General features: G+C 29.2%; 1 non-coding gene across 1 annotated transcript; it reads left to right on the plus strand.

Moving 5' to 3' along the window:
• The first annotated feature begins 3761 nt into the window (after positions 1 to 3761).
• TRNAL-AAG lies at positions 3762 to 3842 on the plus strand. Its single transcript has one exon. It is a non-coding gene; the product is annotated as a tRNA-Leu (tRNA).
• Positions 3843 to 7496: the final 3654 nt, after the last annotated feature.

The raw sequence follows: 7496 nt of genomic DNA on the forward strand, positions 1-7496 counted from the left end.
TGTCAACCAACGATAACACCAGATAAATAGTTTAACAGTTCGAGATTGACGACCGTCCAGGGTCCCATTTTTAAAGAGGCACAAACTTTTTTTAGGAATACATGTAATATAATAAAAATAGTGGAAGAACATAAACTTATTTTAATAGTATTGTACTCCCTTCGTCCTAAAATATAATAAAAAACGAGTCAAACAAACTTGATGTATTTTGTTCAAAATTTGGACCTAATTATACGTTCACTTTTGTTGACCAACTTTTTCTTATATTTTGGGACGGAGGGATTAAATAGTTATATGATATATATTTTGTAGTATGATTGTACTCCGTAAATTTACACAATTGTCTTGTATTTTATGTATGCGAAAAAATGAAAGGAAAGAAAAGAAAAGAGAAAACTACAAAAGAAAATATGAATAAAAAAAAAAGAGATAAAAAAATAATTATGCATGTAGTATTATATGAGAAACTAAGGAGAATGAATTCTAATATATTGATGGTGTTATGCATGTAATAATTGGTTATGGATGTTTTTGTTGATTGATATGCATCACTTCAAGAGTCATATTTAATACCTGAGACTGAGAGAATTGCGTATAATTTATAAATATTAATATTTGAATTTTTTAATTTAAACTTCGTAATTGGTTAGTGGGTCATGCATGTAATTGTTTGGCGGTGTTTTTGGTGATTGATATGTATGATTTCAAGAGTCATATTTAACACATGAAAATGAGGAAAAATAAATTGTGTATTGTTTATTTAATATTAAAAATAATAATTAAACATTGGGATATATGATTTGTGTTTTCATCATTTTTTTCAATTAAAATTTGAAACATTTAAATTTCTAAATTAAAAGTAAAATAATATATTTATTTTTTTTGTGAATAAAAGTAAAATAATATTCATAAATTATATAACCATAGTTAGTTTTCCCAACCATAACAAACTTACATAACTTATAAAGTTAAATTAAATAGTTAATTCTAACACCTTTAATGCAATTGAGCTTCCAGAGGACGTGTTGTTACCGAACCGTTATAAAAATAAAAATAATTTTTTAGTCATCGAAGAGATTAGTAGGATGAGTTATGGACCACATACTCTTTTTAAGACATTTTATGACACCGTTTAAAATTGTGCAAGCAAATTATTAATCATACCGTCTCCAGAATTTAAAACAGTTCAACAATGATAATAAGATCACTCTAATATGGTATTTTACCACTCTAACAAAGTATTATGACCAATTTAATATGGTATATGACCGCTCTTAAAACAAATGAATTATGATACTATGATAATTTTATTTTATTTTTTGATAATTATACTATGATAATTTTTAATGTAAAACAAATTTAAAACAAATTAATGCTAATTAATACTAGCACCACACAACACATGAAATAAACCTCAATTTTCTTTAAACAATCAGGAACAAAAACTAATGAAAATCTTTCAAATTTGCATAACCAAGTAAAAGAAACAATTAATGAGACAGGTTTAATCGCATATAGAAAATGATCAACCTCGATGACGTATCATCAGTATAGAGACAAATTATAAGTAATTGTAAGTAATATTATATATTCAAGATAATTACATGTGAATGAAGAACAAACAAATAAATGAATAATGATCAACCTCAATGATGTATCAACAATATAGAAAATCATATTAATACTGCTACTATGCCACAAATTATATCGATAATTGCCTGCCATGAATGTTTTGTTGCTATTTTGTATGTCCTTCATAGAGTGCTTCATTCTTGTAGTGATGGTTATCGATTTATCATATTTGAATATTATATGATTTTCTTTTGATTGTGTATGATGGTCGGGGAGTACTGAAACATCTTGCATGTATTAAGATAGAGAAACTAAAAAGGATACTATAAAAATAGAGTTTAATTGATATGCACTGACGGTGTAAAATAGTTTTACACAATCGTCCAATAAATAACCATCATTTTGCCATGTCATGTCAATAAAGTGGGGTGAAGTGGGATGATGTGGCGGAAAACATGGTTGGTATTGGTTGATAGTGTAAAATTATTTTACACCGTCGGTGCATATCAATTAAATCCATAAAAATATCCTAATTTATTTTGTGTCTGAATTGTACAATACAAATGTGTAAGAGGTCAAGATTTTTTATTTGAAGTTTACGCATCTCATAATAGTTCATATTAGCCAACAATTCAGACAAATCTACTTCGGATTGTGTAATTCAAAAAGGGTAAAATTGGCAAAAAGAAAAAGGATGGGTCGGGGATAGAGAATGTAGGGAGAGGAGAAAAACATATTTCCCTTTGTAGAAATTAGATTTTGGGCTAGTTGACATGGTCACGGAAAATTGTAAGGTCAACGGAAGGATTCCGATGCTAATCAAGCACATTCACGCTCTCAAGAACTTGGATTGGTATGTCCATATTAACCATACTTGGCGAGAAGGAAACGGATCTGCCGATTGGTTAGCGAACTTCCGTCTAACCTTGGACTCTTTTGATTTGCATAATTTCGGGACTCCTCCTCGAGAGGTTACAAAGTCTCTTTTTTTTATGACTTTTCCGACGCTTGCATGTCTCGGAGTGTTCGTTTAGTTTTTTGGTTTCTTTTAGGGCTTTGCCCCTCTTTTGTACAAAAAAAAAAAGATTTTGGGCTTGATATGAAAAGTATGTTGGGTCTTTTGAGCAAGATTTTTACTTTTTGCGCCCCCTAAAAATCCTTATGTGCCCCCTAAAATTATCAAATTAACCCCTTCATTTTTTAGGATGCGAGCGCTTTTCACACTCTAAGTAGCGAACTGTGTTTTTCAGTTTTTTGCAGTTTTACACACTTGCATCCTAAGTAGCGAGAGAGGTAAATTAAAAATATCAGGGGGCGTGCGTCCCACGGGTGGTGTGAGAAGAAAAACTCTTTGACTAAATAAGTAAATATATATTGGGTTCAAAGTGGTCCTTTTTATTTTTCTTACTTTGGTTTCAATAGATTTTTTGCTACTATCAATATCAATATTATTCACATACATAAATCATTCATTTCCGACAATGAACAAAAACAAAGAGAAGTTATTCGTTTATTGATTATGCACAAATCCAGTGTACAAAAAAGTTCTGTCTAACATGAAAGACTTCATTAAATCTTTCACGGTGCACAAGTTCTGAATATTATTATAACGAATATGAATTTTACAAAATTTACCGTTGGATTAAAGGTTTTCATCATATAGATCATCCATAAGTTTTTTAAAAAAAAAATTGAAAATAATTTGATATGTTATTGAGACCCATCAAGATTAACGTTTTATGGGTTTTTATTGAATAACGTTAATCTTGATGGTTCTCAATAACATTTTAAATTATTTTCAATTTCTTTTAAAAAAAAACCTATGAATCTATATGATACAAATTTTCAATCCAACGATAAATTTTATAAAATTCGTATTAATTATAATAATATTTACGACTTGTACACGACGAAAGACTTAACAAGGTCTTTCACCGTAGACTGATCGTATACAAATATAACAATATAACAATTAACACGCTTTAGCCCAAAAAAAAAAAGAAGATATCACACCGTGGTCTTCAAATTAACACTATACTATTCCATATGTGCGCTCAAGAAAAAACTTAATCAATGCAGGCATGTGTAATTTCTTCAGAACATATGCTTGGGGAATTCTATGTTTTTTCTTATTATTATTTTTCCTACAAATGCAATAATACCGATGTATTCAAAAACTATCCCAACAAGTTGAGATGGCCGAGTTGGTCTAAGGCGCCAGATTAAGGTTCTGGTCCGAAAGGGCGTGGGTTCAAATCCCACTCTCAACAAAAGTTTTTTTTCCCAAATTTCTGTAATTTTTTTATCAAAGGAAACTGTGGTGTGGGCTCAAAGCTTCAATGGGCCATTTCAAAAATACTGAATTGATGTTAAGACACTGGTGCCTCTTTTTGGATAATTATATTAAGACACCCTAATCTCAAAAATACTGAATTGATGTTTATTCTCCTTTAATTTTATGAATATTTATGTCAACCAACACATTTTGTTATTACAGTTATATGTATGTGTCGAAGTTCGAATCCGGAACATCTCATTTATCCACCTTAAATGTGGAATTTCTAACCATTAAACTACTTTATAAAAAAAATAGAAAAAGAAAATTGAAGCAGAAAAGAAAAAAACTTGAACCAACCATCGGGACATCTCAACGTTTTTCTAGGTAGAAATTAGTATTAGTGAAGGTACATAAATTAGACTTTGTGTATTTACTGCGTCATAATTTTTCTTTCAATCGTTCAACATATTTTATAATTATATAATATGAATCATCTAATTTAAAATCAATGATGACAATTATTTACAATGTCAAACACTACTATAGATAATCCAATTCAAAATTATTACATACTCTCTTCGTTTTAAAATATAAGTAAAATTTGGGCAACAAAAATAAATGTATTTGAACTAAATACATCAATTTTTTTATTTAGTCATTTTTACTTATATTTTGGGACGAAAGAGCGTGTCACATATAGTGGCATGTGACTAGGTTTCAAATAGTACTTTTCCATTTTCATTGAACTTATTCTTTGCAACAACCACCTTAAATTTGTGTTTTAGGTGGGACATAACACTATCATTTATCAATGCAAATAAAAAATTATTTTCACTCTCAACTATCTTGGATGTGACTTCACATATGTACAACAACAACCATTACTAGATTAATTCTTTCAAGTCACTATTAATTTTTAGAGATTATTTTTATATGATCATGTGACCAAATATAATTTTTTAGTGATATCCACAAAATTTAATTTTTCAAATTATTTTTTAATTATTTCATAAATAATAATAAAAAAATGAGTGTGTCTATATTGTCATGTGACTATGAAAGTCTTTCTCGTTCTCTCTATCAACACTATAAAAAATTGTAAAAAAAAAAACCTAAAAAAGTATTAAAGTTTGTTAAAGTGATTTTTTTTTGGGGTAAGGTTTGTTAAAGTGATTTGAGGATTAACTTTTCCTTTCTTATTCTTCCTTTTCTTTCCATTTGAACATAGGATTTGGAAAGTTTATGGAATCTATATATAACTTAAAGACAAAATATACAATGTGAAAGGCTAGAAATAATAGTGATTAGTCTACCACTTATTAAAGCCCAATGCAATTGTTTTTTTTTGCCTTATTTTCTATATATGAAAATACAGGAGACTGAGTATTTTTTTTGGTCAACATGAGAGACAAACAATTGGAGAGACTAATATTTTTCTTGGAGAGATTAATATTTTTCAACGAATATGTATAAAGGTATAATATATTAATATTGACAATAATTTTTATATTAATCATGCAAACTTATAAATATTATTCGTATTAAAATAGTTGACACGTACACAAATAATCCGTAAGATGAGGATTGTCCCAATTTATAAAAAATATATATGCAGAATATCTCTTATTTAATCTATATATGACTCTTTAACACAACCCTAACATCCATCACTATTAGTCTTGATGTGTAGACTGTAGTTCTATAACAAAAACTTGAAAGTAGGTGGTCCAACGAATCTTAAACAGATTCTGATATTATTTTTAAAAAAATTGGGTTAAGCCTAACTTAACCTTATAAAATTAGCGTTTAATTTGTAAGGTAAAAATTATCCTCACTTATAAATATATATTTAAGTTATCTTTTATCAAATGTGAAATTCTTTAACACTAAATTCTTAATGTAAAATATACTAATAATTGAAGAATATTTTTCTGATGATACACTCTGCTGCTCTCATATGATAGAATTCATGTATCCTCTCATATGTAACTACATGTATTACATTTTAGTCAGAAATTTAAGTTAATAAAATAGATAATTTAAAATTGTTACAAAAAATTACAGTAGATATCTAAAAGTAATGTAAATTTAACAATAAAGTGTTCAAAATTAGTGATTAATGATATTTAAATTAGTGATCAATTGTTGGGAGAATTATCATTCACTGTTTTTTCCACCATGCATTGATATGCTGCAAACCAACCAACAATAATTAAACAAACAAATCATTAGATTAGTGTCCCCATTCCATTATTATTACTGTTTGGTATTGCACTTATGTACATGGAAGATCCACGCATTACATAATCTATCCATGCAAAAGAGGTTGTCACATTGGATTAGGAACACGCACACAAGTTAAATTAGATTCATGTCTTTACTAAAAAACTTAAAGCATCGGATACACGAATTTTCTCACTTATGTATATTCTTTAACACTTATTTTTATTCACTGTGTCAAAGTGGATACTATTAGAATCCCTAAGTTAACTACCTAAGTTAACTACCTTTAGCTTTCGATAAGTCAAACTCAATATATCACTGGAGTATAATATTATTTGTATCTTCTATATTGAATTGGGCCTAATTATTCTCTAACTAAAAATAGATGATACTAATAATTTAAACAATGAATATTTTATATTTTTTCGTTTCTATAAAAATATCACATGTTTACATTTCAAAAACAACTGTTTTATTTTTAGTCTATGATGACAGCCAATTATATGTTGTTTTTAGTAGTAATTTAGAATAGTTTTAATAGCAATTGAAGTCCAAAAGCAAGCAAAAATCTGAAAAAGTGAAGTTATTTGGCCCAGAAGCAAGAAAAGTGAAAAAATGAGCAAAAAATGGCAAAAACGTAATAAAGTAGCTCAATCATCGTACATACGATGAGGTCTGACATGGCGCGATAAGAAAGCGGTTAATTTGAAGAAAATCTGCAGGAAATCTTTTCCATCGTACCACGATAGCTTGTCACTCACGATGAAGACTTGAAAAGCACGCAGAGAATCTGAGGAAATTTTCCATCGCACCACGATATGATCCATCGTGGCCACGATGAGGCGAAAATACACGCCATCGTGGCCACGTTGGGTGCGATGGATGCGTAGAAAAAGCCCAAACCCAGCTGAAAAACTATAAATAGAGTCTTCCTCCTCCACTATTATTCATTCAGAAATATTGAGAACAATTCAATATTTACAAGAGAGTTATGAGAACTCTAAGGAGGAGGCAAGGAGGCTCAGGTGCTCCAAGGGCATAAGGGTAATCTTTATGCTTTCTTTTCCTTATTGTTTTGCTACGGTGTTTAGTAGCTAAATCCCATCAGGGTTAGGTCAAGTAAATGAACTCCCCTAGGAATGCTTGAGAACATGTAATCTGGTTATTTTTCAAGTCTATATACAAATTGCTATTCATTTATTATCTGTTAGTATTTGTATTTATCATTTTATACACTAGCATATATGAACGTACGCATATTCTGTTAGTAACTAAGGTCGAAGTGGATATCATGACACATCTAAGACTTCGGAAACAAATGGATACTATAACCTACTTACATGAGACCATTAAAGGAGAAGGGAGAAAAGTTGAAGAGTATTTAATCTACGAATCCGGTTTGTTATAGAGATGATATTTTTCT

This window comes from Trifolium pratense, linkage group LG7 (genome assembly GCF_020283565.1).
Source record: "Trifolium pratense cultivar HEN17-A07 linkage group LG7, ARS_RC_1.1, whole genome shotgun sequence".
Taxonomy (NCBI): domain Eukaryota; kingdom Viridiplantae; phylum Streptophyta; class Magnoliopsida; order Fabales; family Fabaceae; genus Trifolium; species Trifolium pratense.